Source organism: Gossypium raimondii, chromosome 12, assembly GCF_025698545.1.
Source record: "Gossypium raimondii isolate GPD5lz chromosome 12, ASM2569854v1, whole genome shotgun sequence".
In the NCBI taxonomy this organism is placed as follows: domain Eukaryota; kingdom Viridiplantae; phylum Streptophyta; class Magnoliopsida; order Malvales; family Malvaceae; genus Gossypium; species Gossypium raimondii.
The window spans coordinates 21,233,429-21,247,027 of record NC_068576.1 but is presented as its reverse complement, the minus strand read 5'-3'; the positions used below and the strand labels follow the sequence as shown (position 1 = coordinate 21,247,027).

Sequence of the window (13,599 nt, the reverse complement as noted above, 5' to 3'; positions counted from 1 at the left end):
GTAACAGCGTCTGAGGATCGACCCGGCCAATAAGGTCAGGAGTGTATCGCCGGCAGTAGGAACGAGTAGACCGGTGCTCACCGTGAGGAGGACCGACCGACCCACCCCTATGTCCAACTACGAGCTTTTTAACTGCAACAACTTAAATATACGCTATTGGAGCCGGAATTACATGCGCTATTGGCACCGGACTTGCCCTCAATGGATCCTCGTTAAGGGATTTAGATTGTACTCATTCCAATTACTGGACTCATAGAGCCGGTATTTTTATTTATTGTCACTACCTCCCATGTCGATTGGGTAATTTACCGCTTTCTTGCCTTGGATGTGGTAGCCGTTTCTTAGGCTCCTCTCCTAATCGAACCCTAATTCTCCGTCACCGTCACCACCATAGTAGGCCACTATCCTACCATCGAAAGTTGATAGGGCGAGAATTTGAATGATGTGTCGCCGCACAAAGGCCGTGCGATCCATCGAGTTATCATGAATCATCAGAGCAACGGGCAAAGCCCGCGTCGACCTTTTATCTAATAAATGCATTGTTAGAGTATGCCCAAAGATCAATCATGAGATGGTTGTAATAACATACTTGATTTATCATGTTTATTAATATAAAGGCGTTACCATTATTATTTCAGTTTCTTTTACGTGTGTATAAATAAACTGCTTTATAATAATGTCACGAGAATAATATGATTATTCTTAAAAGTTCCTTAGTCAAGTATTATTGTTGGATAGGACAGCGATAATGCATTAAGACTAACGTGTAGTTGATTGATGATAAGCAGTTGTCATTGATATGGAATGTCGAATCATTACATGAATATGTGTGTTAGAGAACAACATATTGGGTGACTCGTTATGAGTATGTTTCTTGGATTATTATGTAATTGTCACGACATTACTCATAATGATTAATATTTATATGATCCTCGGACTTGAGATAATCATAATCCCAACATCGTGAGTTGTATATTTTGATCTGATCAAGCGTGCAAATGGCGGTTGTTCTATAAAGGCGATGTTGGATATACCACAATCTATGTAAAGGGATATGGTTGGTCGATATAGGATAAGTCCCTCCTACATAATGGGAGTAATATCTTAGGCCACTTGATTAAGTGAGACTAGAAATGCATGGCCATGCTCAAATAAGTTGATATTAGATGTCATACTTATTTGTATATAAGTAATCTGCTTAAGATATCAAGGAACATGGAATCGACAATGGAAGTGTGACTATTCCATGACTTGTGTCCAATCCGAGATAAATGACTTAAGGATTATTGCATAAAAGTTTAATCATAAAAGGTTATGTGAATCATGATCTCTTGTGACTTAGGTAGCAATGATGCATTGCTAGATGCCACTCATTGTTCGTAGCATTAGAATCGTTCTAGTGTTCTTTGCTAACGTTACAAGAACCTCTGAGGTCACACCCTATAGTTGAAATGAGCGGAATAAACCATAGTTGGTATTGTTTTTGCGGTCGCTTGAATTAAATTAATTATAGAATTAATTTAATTCGGTAATCAAATTTCCAACACATTATGTACAAGGTTGTTGTGCATTATAGTAAGGACATGAATTTGGTTAGCATATGAATTCAAATAAATATATGGTTTATCGAACTTATATTATAATTAATGTAATTATAATTTTTGGATTAAAATATTATTATATTTATTTAATTCTTGAAAAACCCTAAAACAAAAGGATATATATAATCCGTTTTTCTTTGTTTGAGTCTAGCGACCTTCAAAGAAAAATAACTCTCAAAAGCTTTTTGGGATTCCTTCCATTCGTAGTCAACTGGTGGATTACGTGAGGCCTAATCACGATAGATTGCGGTTTGGTTCGACAGCAGATCGACTACTCGTTGTTGAGGTGCTGCTATCTACTCTGAATAAACATTAGGTAATTTCACAACCTCTTTCACCCCGATTCGTTCCTCACACATGGATCCCTGGTTAGGATCGCCGGATTTTTATTTTTTCGCTGCGCCATGAGGTGCCGGTGATCCAACATGCATCGCTTCCAGAAGTTGGGGTTTGTTGCACGTATTAGCTCTAGAATTACTACGGTTATCCGAGTAGCAAATACCATCAAACAAACTATAACTGATTTAATGAGCCATTCGCAGTTTCACAATCTGAATTTGTTCATACTTACACATGCATGGCTTAATCTTTGAGACAAGTATATGACTACTGGCAGGATCAACCAGGTAGCATTCCTCCACGACGTCGGCACTGCATGGCCCTCAACATGCCGCTTGAGCAACGAAAAGGTCATAACAGAGCACGAGCATCGTCCGTGTCAAGAGACAAAATGCATGGCATCGAGAGATAAGGGCCTGAACCCTACTCTCAAAAATATTTTCCGCATCCGAAAGCACGATCGAGTACCAGTACACCGACAAGGCCACACCAATTTAAAGGGGCGCACTCAGGACACAAGGCACGATTGAGGTCCACCACGCACCCCGAAGGGCACGAGATGGAGAAGGGACAGCAACACATCCATAATTCCATCTGGCTTAGGTATGCAACACAGGATCCCGATCCCACCCCTTGGGTTCAATTACAACAAGGGGAGTTAATGAAGATGACTGCGACTCGAAAGTTCGATGCGATTAGCATGGAGCCTGCCAATACACACAACCAAAACACCACTCATATGCCCATTGCGTACTAGTAGTAGTGCCCGCGCACACTGCCCAATAGCCCACCCAACCAATCGAATGGTAGGGGAGCGGAAGGAACAACAAATGAGGGCACACCACAACCGCTTGGCACGAGAACTACAAGGGGCAAAATCCCACTGGGACTTGGTCGAGCCAAGACCGAGCCTACAATCTCAACTTACACCCTCTAGTAAGCCGTTGCCGTCAAAGACTTGGTACTGGGCTCACGGGCAGCTTCGAATGCGAGCAAGGGCTTGGCAAGGCCAAGGCACCATGTGGTCGCCGACTTGGGATGCACAAGGAGTCCCTAAATGTGACGGGGGCAGACGGGCAAGCCAAGCTCGAGCCCATAGCAATGCATAAGCCACCCCAAGAGATCTTTTCCCGATATAAGAAACTTGGTCCTGGAGTCGTTGGCTACATTTCTATGGGCACGGGCTTGGCTGGCCGGAAAATCATTACCCCAGCCACTACCGTCGGTGACCGACCCACCACCGTTGATGAGACGTTGCGGGATGACCTATGGGGGGCTAGTCGTGGGGCAGCGGATCTCTACCCCTTAAAGAGCTAAAAAAACTTCGTTAATGTGCTACCAGTAAACACTCGACTGTCTGAAACGGGGACACTTTTCTTTAGCCCGCACATCCCAGGCACCAAGGTGTCGATGGTGCTCAAGGCTCCCGCACATCCAAGCACCAAGGTTGTCGATGGTGTTCGAGGTTCCCGCACATCCGACCCACCAAGGTGCCCATGCTGCTCGAGGCTCCCGCACATCTGAGCCACTAAGGTGTCGATGGTGCCCGAGGCTCTCACACGACGAAGGGCCTATTCTGCCGATGGTGCCTGAGGCTCCCGGAAATCCGAGCACCGAGGTGCCGATGGTGCCCGAGGCTCCCGCATGACCAAGGGCTTAGTTTGTCAATGGTGTCCGAACCTCTTGCACATCCGAGCCCCTAGGTACCGATGGTGCCCAAGGCTCTCGAACAACCAAGGGCCTAGGTTGCTGATGGTGTTCGAGGTTCCCGCACATCCAAGCACCAAGGTGTCGATGGTGCTCGAGACTCCCGCATGACTAAGGGCCTAGGACGCCGACATTGTCCGAGGCTCCCGCACATCATAGTACCGACGGGCCGATGGTGTCCGACGCTCCCGCACATCCGAGCACCCAGGTGCTGATGGTGCCCGAGGCTCTCGCACGACCAAGGGCCTAGGTTGCTGATGGTGCCCGAGGCTTTCGCACGAACAAGGGCCTAGTTTGCCGATGGTGTCCGAGGCTCCCGTACATCTGAGCCCATAGGTGCCGATGGTGCCTGAGGGTCTCGCACGACCAAGGGCCTAGGTTTCCGATGGTGTCTGACATTCCCGCACATCTGAGCCCATAGGTACCGATGGTGCCTGAGGCTCTCGCACGACCAAGGGCCTAGGTTGCCGATGGTGTCCGACGTTCCCGCACATCCAAGCACCAAGGTGTCGATGGTGCTCGAGGCTCCAGCACGACCAAGGGACTAGGTAGCCGATGGTGCGCGAGGCTCCCGCAAGACCAAGGGCCTAGTTTACGGATGGTGTCCGACGCTCCCGCACATCCGAGTACCCAAGTGCCGATAGTACCCGAGGCTCCCGTACGACCACGGGCTTAGTTTACCGATGGTGTCCGAGGCTTCCGCACATCCGAGTGCCTAGGTACCGATGGTGCCAGAGGCTCTCGCACGACCAAGGGCCTAGGTTGCTGATGGTGTCCGAGGCTCCCGTACATTCGAGCGCCCAGGTGCTGTTGGTGCCCGAGGCTCTCACACGACCAGGGGCCTAGGTTACCGATGGTGCCCGAGGCTCTCGCACAACCAAGGGCCTAGTTTGTCGATGGTGTCCGAGGCTCCCACACATCCAAGCACCTAAGTGCCGATGGTGCCCGAGGCTCTCGCACGACCAAGGGCCTAGGTTGTCGATGGTGTTCGAGGCTTGCTCACATCCTAACACCAAGGTGCCGATGGGGCCCGAGGCTCCCGTACGACCAAAGGCCTATGCTGCCGGAATGGTTCACCGGAGCACCGCTGGGACGGTTCACCGGAGCACCGTTGGGATGGATCACCGGAGCACCGCCAGGAACCTAACTGGTGGTGGGGGCACCGACTTTCGGGCATGCGGTGGGCATGGGCAGTGCCCTGGACAACCCCTGGTCGCTCAATATCACCTCCCCCTAAAGAGCTAAACAAATTTGGTCAATGCGTTACCAGGCGACATTGTTTTTTTTTTAAACAAAAACGACCACAAGGGTCAACACATTTTATTATGGAACATCACGAATTACAGCATTGTGAATTTCCGGAGGATATTCCATCTCGAACAAATATCTTTTTCCTTTACTACACATTTTTCTACAAATTAAATGAGCAACAATGTTACATGACCGTTCGGTCCAAATTAAATTGGTCGATTTAAAAAAGCTAAATGATGCTGTACAGGCCTTTATCCGAGCGCCTATCGTGGTGACGTTATGGGCTAAGTTATTGAATTTGTTGACCAGCCCCACGTGATCTGTTTCGAAAAGGACATGATCTTTTACCTTTAAACTACACGCTACTTTTATACTTTCTTCAATAGCCATATGTTCGGCTTCTTCCACCGACAGCCTACTTTCTTTGAATCCCCCACCTCCTCCTAAAAAAAAATAATCTTCATCTTTTATAACCATCCCATACCCGCATCTATTTTCACCCACAGTAGCATCAAAGTTAACTTTAATGAAATTCTTTTGAGGTTTTTTCCAGTTTTTCTCCAAGCACCAAGGTACCGATTATGCTCGAGCCTCTCGCACATCCAAGCACCAAGGTTACCGATGGTGGCCGAGGCTCCAGTACATCTAAGCACCAAGGTGCCGATGGTGCTTGAGGCTCCCCCTCATCTTAGCCACCAAGGTTCCGGTGGTGTTCCAGGCTCCCGCACATCTGAGCCACCAAGGTGCTGGAGGCTGTTGTTGCAAAAGCGGAGGGACCGAAACGGTTCATTCATTGTTGGGTGTCCGAATTCTACCCTTGGAATGGGGAGGGACCGGGACGATTCATTCATTGTTGGGTACCGAACATGTAACGATATTCGAATTCTACCTTTGGGATTGGGGAGGGACTCGGTTTATCGTTTTTGTATATTCCGGGATGCCTCACCTGGATGGATCGTCGGAGCACTGCCAGGAACCTAACCGGTGGTAGGGGGCACCAACGTCCTGGAATACGATGGGCGTGGGCAGTGCCCTGGATAACCCCTGCTCGTTCAATGTCACTTCCCCCTAAAAAGCCAAAAAAACTTGGTCAATGCATTACCAGGCGACATACATGTGCTGAAACAGGGACACTTTTTTTTTGGGTTCCATATGTCTGAAACAGGGACACTTTTTTTAGCCCAATGCTTTCGCACCACTAGGGGCCAAAGTTGCCGATGGTGCTTGGGGCTCTCGCACATCCGAGGCACCAAGGTACCGATGGCTCTCGAGGCTCCCGCACATCCCAGCCACCAAGGTGCCGACAGTGTAGAGCTCCCCCACATGTCTGAAACGGGGACAGTTATTTTAGGTGACTTGGTGTTTTTATCTGAAAAATTTACTGTTGGCCCAAAATAAATACAACAAGTCGAATGTTGGGTCCATGAAATATGGAATGATGGAGCAATGAGGTAAAATTGAACAAGTGCGAGTCACCAAAAAAGCGCCCACAGTGCCATGTTTCCGAAGAAGCGGCGGTAGGTGTTTAACTAACACCTTACACCAAGTCCCCCACCTGGGGACCCCAGGGTCCGGTCGTGCAAAAGAATGAGGGGGATCGGATCCACGATAGGGGAGGGACGAATCGAAGCGACAAAGGGCTGAATCTCAGTGGATCGTGGTAGCAAGGCCACTCTGCCACTTACAATACCCTGTCACATATTTAAGTCGTCTGCAAAGGATTCTACCCGCCACTCGGTGGGAATTACGCTCCAGGGAGGCACCCACGACTTGTCCGCCGCGGCGCTGCACCTACGACACGTGCCCTTGGGGGTTAGAGGCCCTTACTGCAGGTCGGCAATCAGGTGACGGGCGTGTGCATCGCTTCTATCCCGGACTCTAACTTAGAGGCGTTCGGTCATAATCCAGCGCACGGTAGCTTCGCGCCACTGGCTTTTCAACCAAGCGCGATGACCAATTGTTCAAATCAAAGGTTTCTCTCGTACTAGGTTGAATTACTATTGCGACATGGCCATCAGCAGGGTAAAACTAAATTGTCTCACAACGGTCTAAACCCAGCTCATGTTCCCTATTGGTGGGTGAACAATCCAACACTTGGTGAATTCTGCTTCACAATGATAGGAAGAGCCGACATCGAAGGATCAAAAAGTAACGTCGCTATGAACGCTTGGCTACTACAAGCCAGTTATCCCTGTGGTAACTTTTTTGACACCTCTAGCTTCAAATTTCGATGGTCTAAAAGATCGATAGGCCATGCTTTCACGGTTCGTATTCGTACTGGAAATCAGAATCAAACGAGCTTTTACCCTTTTGTTTCACACTAGATTTCTATTCTTGTTGAGCTCATCTTAGGACACCTGCGTTATCTTTTAACAGATGTGCTGCCCCAGCCAAACTCCCTACCTGATAATGTCTTCTGCCTAGATCAGCCGGTTGAAGCCGGCCTTGAGTCCAAAAAGAGGGGTCGTGCCCCATCTCCGATTCACGTAATAAGTAAAATATCGTTAAAAGTAGTGGTATTTCAATTTCGGTCGAGAGCTCCCACTTATCCTACACTTCTTAAGTCATTTCACAAAGTCAGACTAGAGTCAAGCTCAACAGGGTCTTCTTTCCCCTTCGATTACTCGCCAAGCCTGTTCCTTGGTCGTGGTTTCATTGGATAGTAGCGAGGGACGGTAGGAATCTCGTTAATCCATTCATAGACGTCACTAATTAGATGGCGAGGTATTTGGCTACCTTAAGAGAGTCATAATTACTCCTCCGTTTACCGCGCTTGGTTGAATTTCTTCACTTTGACATTGAGCCTTTGCAGAAATCACATTACGTGAGCATCCGCAGGACCATCGCAATGCTTTGTTTTAATTAAACAAAGGATTCCCCTTGTCCGTACCGATTCGAAGTCGATTGTTAAATCGCTCGGGAAGCCCCCGAGGAGCCGTTCGATCCGTCCCCGGCCGCGCGTGGCGACCCTTTCTCTCCACGGGGCGGCTCAAGCGATGCAAACGGTAAGCGGGTTGGGATCGGGACCTTGTGCCCGACCCTCGGGGCCAATCCTTTTCCGAATTACGGATCCATTTCTTGACTTCCCTTCCTATATTGTTCCATTGACGGTAGGTCGTTCACCTTGGAGACTGACATGATTATGAGTATGGCCAAGGTGCGGGCGGCACTTTCGGTCCTCCAGTTCCTAAATTGACGTGCGGTGCTCTTCCAGCCGCTGGACCCTACCTCTAGTTGGGCCGTTTCCAGGGTGGGCAGGTCGTTAAACAGAAAAGATAACTCTTCCCGAGGCCCCCGCTGACGTGTTCAGACTTCCTAACGTTGCCGTCAGCCGTCGCATCCCTGTTCAGGAATTTTAACCTGATACCCTTTCGTAGCTCGCGCTAGACGCGCTATCGGACGGGCTTCCCCCATCTCTTAAGATCGACTAACCTAAGCTTTCCCCTCTTCGGCCTTCAAAGTTTTCATTTAAATATATGCTAGTACCACCAAGATCTGCACCGACGGCCAATCCGCCCAGGCTCGCACCCCGGGTTTTGCGGCAACCACGGCGCCCTCCTACTCATCGGGGCCTAGCCCTTACCTCGACGGCCGGGTATAGGTCGCGCGCTTAAGCGCCATCCATTTTCGATGCTAGTTGATTCGGCAGGTGAGTTGATACACACTCCTTAGCAGATTTCGACTTCCATGACCACCGTCTTGCTGTCTTAGTCGACCAACACCCTTTGTGGGTTCTAGGTTAGCCTTGCGATTGAGCACAGTAACGACTTCGATTCATCCGTATCACCGATTACGCTTACAAAAATGGCCCACTTGGAGCTCTCGATTCCGTTCTATTTAAAGTTTAAGAATAGGTTGAGGGCATTGCGCCCCCGATGCCTCTAATCATTGGCTTTACCCGATAGAACTCGCTAAGGGCTCCAACTACCACGAGGAAACTTGGAGGAACCACTACTAGGCAGTTCGATTAGTCTTTCGCCGCTATACCCAAGTCGAGACGAACAATTTGCATCGTCGATGTCGCTGTGGGCCTCCACGAGTTTCCTCCGCTTCACCCCGCCAAATAGTTCACCATTTTCGGGTCCTGACAGGGCATCCTCTCACTCGAACCCTTCTCAGAAGATCAAGGTTGGTCGGCGGTGCACTCGCGAGGGATCTCTTCTATCAGCTTCCTTGAGCCTTACGGGTTTTTTAGCCCATTGACTCGCACACATGTCAGACTCCTTGGTCCATGTTTCAAGACGAGCCGAATGGAGAGCCCGCAGGCCGACGTCCGGAGCACGCAGCTGCCGAAGCACGCTGAGACGACGCGTGTTGAATCCCATGATCGAGGCAACGACGTCTCCACGGGCGTATCAAAGGCCCGGGCTTCGGCCACCGCCATGACCCGCGTCAGTCCACGGCTCGAGCCGATCGACGGACTGGCTCTCGCAGTTCCACATCCGACCGGGGTGCATAGCTGGCCCCCGCTCGCTTCCCTCCTAAAAATTTCAAGCACTCTTTGACTCTCTTTTCGTCGCAGTACTTGTTCGCTATAGGTCTCTCGCCTGTATTTAGCCTTGGATAGAATTTATCGCCCGATTAGGGCTGCATTCCCAAACAACTCGACTCGTAGACAGTGCCACGTGGTGCGATAGGGTCCGAGCACACTGGGGCTCTCACCCTCTCCAGCGCCCCTTTCCAGGGGACTTGGGCCCGGTCCATCGCTGAGGACGCTTCTCCAGACTACAATTCGGATGCCGATGGCGACCGATTCTCAAGCTGGGCTTTTACCCGTTCACTCGCCGTTACGAAGGGAATCCTGGTAAGTTTCTTTTCCTACTCTTATTGATATGCTTAAACTCAGCGAGTAATCCCGCCTGACCTGGGGTCGCGATGCGAACACCGTCCTTGTGATGTCGAAAGGGTTCAAGGGTCTCGATCGACGAACGCGTACGACTCCGAACGAGGTTGCTTATAGCATTACCCACCGATCGTCGCGATGATGATGTCATCAAGGACTCGAATTTAGGCCAACCGCTGGCTGTGAGCGCACGGGAGGCCAATTTCCACCCACAGTCCAACCGAGGCTCGATGGATCATAGTTGGATGGGTGGTAGCTGTCGTTACGACCACCGAATTTTATCCTCTACAAAGCAAATCTGAACTGGTAATATATAGTAAATATGGGATCGTCCCACGAAGAAGCTCGTGTAAACCTATTTGAAAAGAATTGAAATTAAGATAATGTAAACGCGTGCAAGATAGTAAAATGGGGGGTTTTTGCTTCTACGTTTTCCTAAAATAATGAATAAATTTTAACTCAAATTTTAAATTACTTTGAAATAATTAATCCAATAGAGAGAAAGAAGTCCTAGTTATGGGATCCTCAATCTGCTAAGCACAAGTCAATTGCATCACTCAATTATTCCAGTATCTTAATTCGGCAGCAAGGATAAAGAAATCACTTACGAAGTAATTTCCTATCTTTGGTAATTTTATCCAGTCAGAGAACGTTCTTAGCTGAATTTCTACCCTTAATTATCTCTCTGTCGACCAATTAAAGGTGTATTTAAAATTCTTAGAGATTTTACCTTCCATCAATCGTAAAGAGTCCTCCAGCGGTCTCTACCATTAAATCCCTAGTTGTTTTTAATTAGTTGCTGGCCAATTATTCATCACATATTCTAAGTTTATTAAGAATTTTAATTACTCAATTTGTACTTAGATGACTGTAAACAAATCCCCAAATTAAATTGGTGATCAATCCAATTGATTTAGAAATTTCCTTTGAACGTTAAAAACAAACAATTAGAGAATACCGAACTCGAATTTAGAAAGAAAAATCATGTCTTTGAATCCCTTGCGCTCAGCTTCATGAGTGCCTAACTAAGCTGAAATAATTCAGCAACTCATAGCAAGAAGTCCAGAACAAAATTAATTGAAGACAACATAAATGTCGAACCAATCTCGTATGGAAAGCTGCTCTCAATTGCTGAGCCCTTCTCCTCTCGACTAGCTGATTCTTTGAACTGTTTTCCAGCTGATTGACTGGTGCGTGTTGGCTCACAAAATCCTCTAGTGAATGACCGAACTATACCTACAAAATAATGAAAAATCTTCTGCCAGTCTGCTGTTTCTTCTCCTCCTTTTATGGAAAAATATAACCTCTAATAATTCTAAAAAAAACTTGATCTTATCCCCTTGATCTTAGCCTAACCCGTCCATAAAAATAGCTCCAGCCTACTAGAGTTTTACTTTAACTGAACTCTTCAAGGCTAATTTAATTTTCTTGAATCAATCGGAGTCGACCCCCGCTAGCAAGAAGGAAATTTGGGGAATTAAAAATAATTCTCCTGCTGATTTTGTCGCATATTCGGTCTGCTGTACATCTAATTGGGTCGAATTTTCTTCTTTGTCTCATTGTCAATTTGATTTCTTTAAAACCAGCATTTGACCATCCTCTTCCAGCAGCTTTATTTATGCGAATTTAATTCTAAATTGAGCCCATGTGGTTGTCCTAATGTCCCTAACCTGCGCATGGCATAAGATTGACGTTAAATTGCCGAATTGGAATGAAAATAAATTATCACGGCTTGGAACATACTTAATGTAATTTAGGTTGATTTAAAATTTAATTAATCAAAGATTAGTCAATAATTTAAATAATTTAGTCGAGTAAATTAAGCTAAAAATTGAACTTAACAAACTCCCTCATACTTAAACTATTGATCGTCCCTGAGCAATCAAGTCGGAGAAAATAAAAAAGAATTTCAAAAATATCAAGTCTAATCAAGAGTTGTTGCATCGCCCATGCTTGGGATGAATTTTGAAATCAACAATTTAGATTTTGGTTTATTCAAGAGAGGAAAATATAGAGGAAATTAATCATGCTTCTTTGATCAATTCTCACCGGAAAGAATTATTAACACTCCTCACTCATTGTGTTTAGGCTAGTATAATGATCTCAAATTGAAATCGACCGTAATTAACCACCATAGGCTTGCTTGTCCATCTTACCTATAACATAACACATAAAATTCCATAAATATAATCGAGGCAAAATAAAGGTTGTAATGGGGCCAAGGTAATGTGCAGTGGACGGGAGGAATTTATTTGGATGGTGGAGCTAGTTCTCTTAGGCTAGTAAAATCATTCGGAAGTCATCAATTCCCTTATTTCTCTTCTCTTTTTTTCTTTGGAAGCAGATGACTAATCAGACTTTCATCGTTTTCATCTCCATACCACTTGATTCAACCGATCCATTTCATACTTCGTTCATAGGAAGGCTGCAACTTATTGATATTAATTTTCTTCTTCTCCTTTTTTCTTTCAAGAAAATCAGCCCTTAATTTCTAGCTAAAAAAAACACCATATATTGGCCAACATATGTCGAAATTATGATAAACTTCCAAACTGAATTAACTAGCCTAAGAAGGTGAGTTGATTCAGGCTTTGGTTTAATTTCTAGAGGTACATAAAAACAAATTAAGATATTAAGGCTTCAAATTGGCTAACTAATTGTAATAATGTCAAGGTCGGCTTTTATGAGTAATCGTGGCTTAATTCCTAATGCCTCTTAAATCATATTAATGGAAATCAAATGTATTACTAACATGAATAAGATCTAAAGCAAGTTCTAGAGTAATTGATAGTCGATAACAATAATCACACATGAATGAATAATAACCTCTCAAGTTGGCGTGGATGTCCCAACTTACGCTCTAGGCTAAAATTCCTCACAAGGACCACATAATTGATCAATTAAGCAGATTAATTAATTTTTTTCTCTTTTTTTCTTCGAACTAACCAAAATCAATCAATTGAAAACAAAATTTAACCCAATCAATCGACATACAACCACCCCAATCAACTTGAATTCATGAAATACATCTGCATTCTTTTATTTAAATATTTTCCTAAAGGAAATTTAACAAGACTTATTCAATAAAGTTGCTAAAAACAAAACAAGCATGAAATATTTTAGAAAATCAATGAATTGATTCTCCCCCATACTTAATGTTTGCATTTCCCCTAATGCAAAAGAAAATTAAAGTTACCAACGGAAAGAACAATACTAAAGGAAAAGATAAAAGAAAAACTTCCCTGAATACGTGGGTTGCCTCCCACAAGTGCCTTTGGTTTAAGTCGTTGGCTCGACATCACAATTCCTTATGGATCCTCAAGATTGATCTCCTCCAACCAAGCTGCTTGCTCCCCTTCATGAAAATGTTTCAACCTATGACCATTCATTTTGAAAATTTTATTAGTTTTGAGCCTCCGAATTTCGACTACCCCATGATGATGCACCTCGGTTATTATAAACGGTCCAAGCCATCTTGATTTTAACTTACCAGGAAACAATTTAAGCTTAGAATTAAATAATAATACCTTTTCCCCTACCTTGAATTCTTTCCGAAGCAGCTTCGAGTCACGAAATGCCTTCGACATGACTGAATTGTCATAGGCCTCCAAGCGCAACTCCTCCAATTATTGCAGCTTCAACTTGCGCTCTTCACCTACCAAACTATAATCCAAATTGCATTGCTTAACAACCCAAAATGACCTATGTTCAAGCTCTACGGGAAGATGACACACCTTTCCAAAAACAACCCTATAAAGCGACATCCCTATTGGCGTTTTGTAAGCTGTTCGAACAGCCCACAATGCTTCATCTAACCGTTGGCTCCAATCTTTTCTATTAGGTTTCACAATTTTCTCT

At 45.7% G+C, this 13,599-nt stretch overlaps 1 non-coding gene across 1 annotated transcript; it reads right to left on the bottom strand.

Moving 5' to 3' along the window:
* Nucleotides 1–6,517: 6,517 nt before the first annotated feature.
* Nucleotides 6,518–9,771, bottom strand: LOC128035804 (28S ribosomal RNA). The gene has a single exon (XR_008192351.1). It is a non-coding gene; the product is annotated as a 28S ribosomal RNA (ribosomal RNA).
* Nucleotides 9,772–13,599: the final 3,828 nt, after the last annotated feature.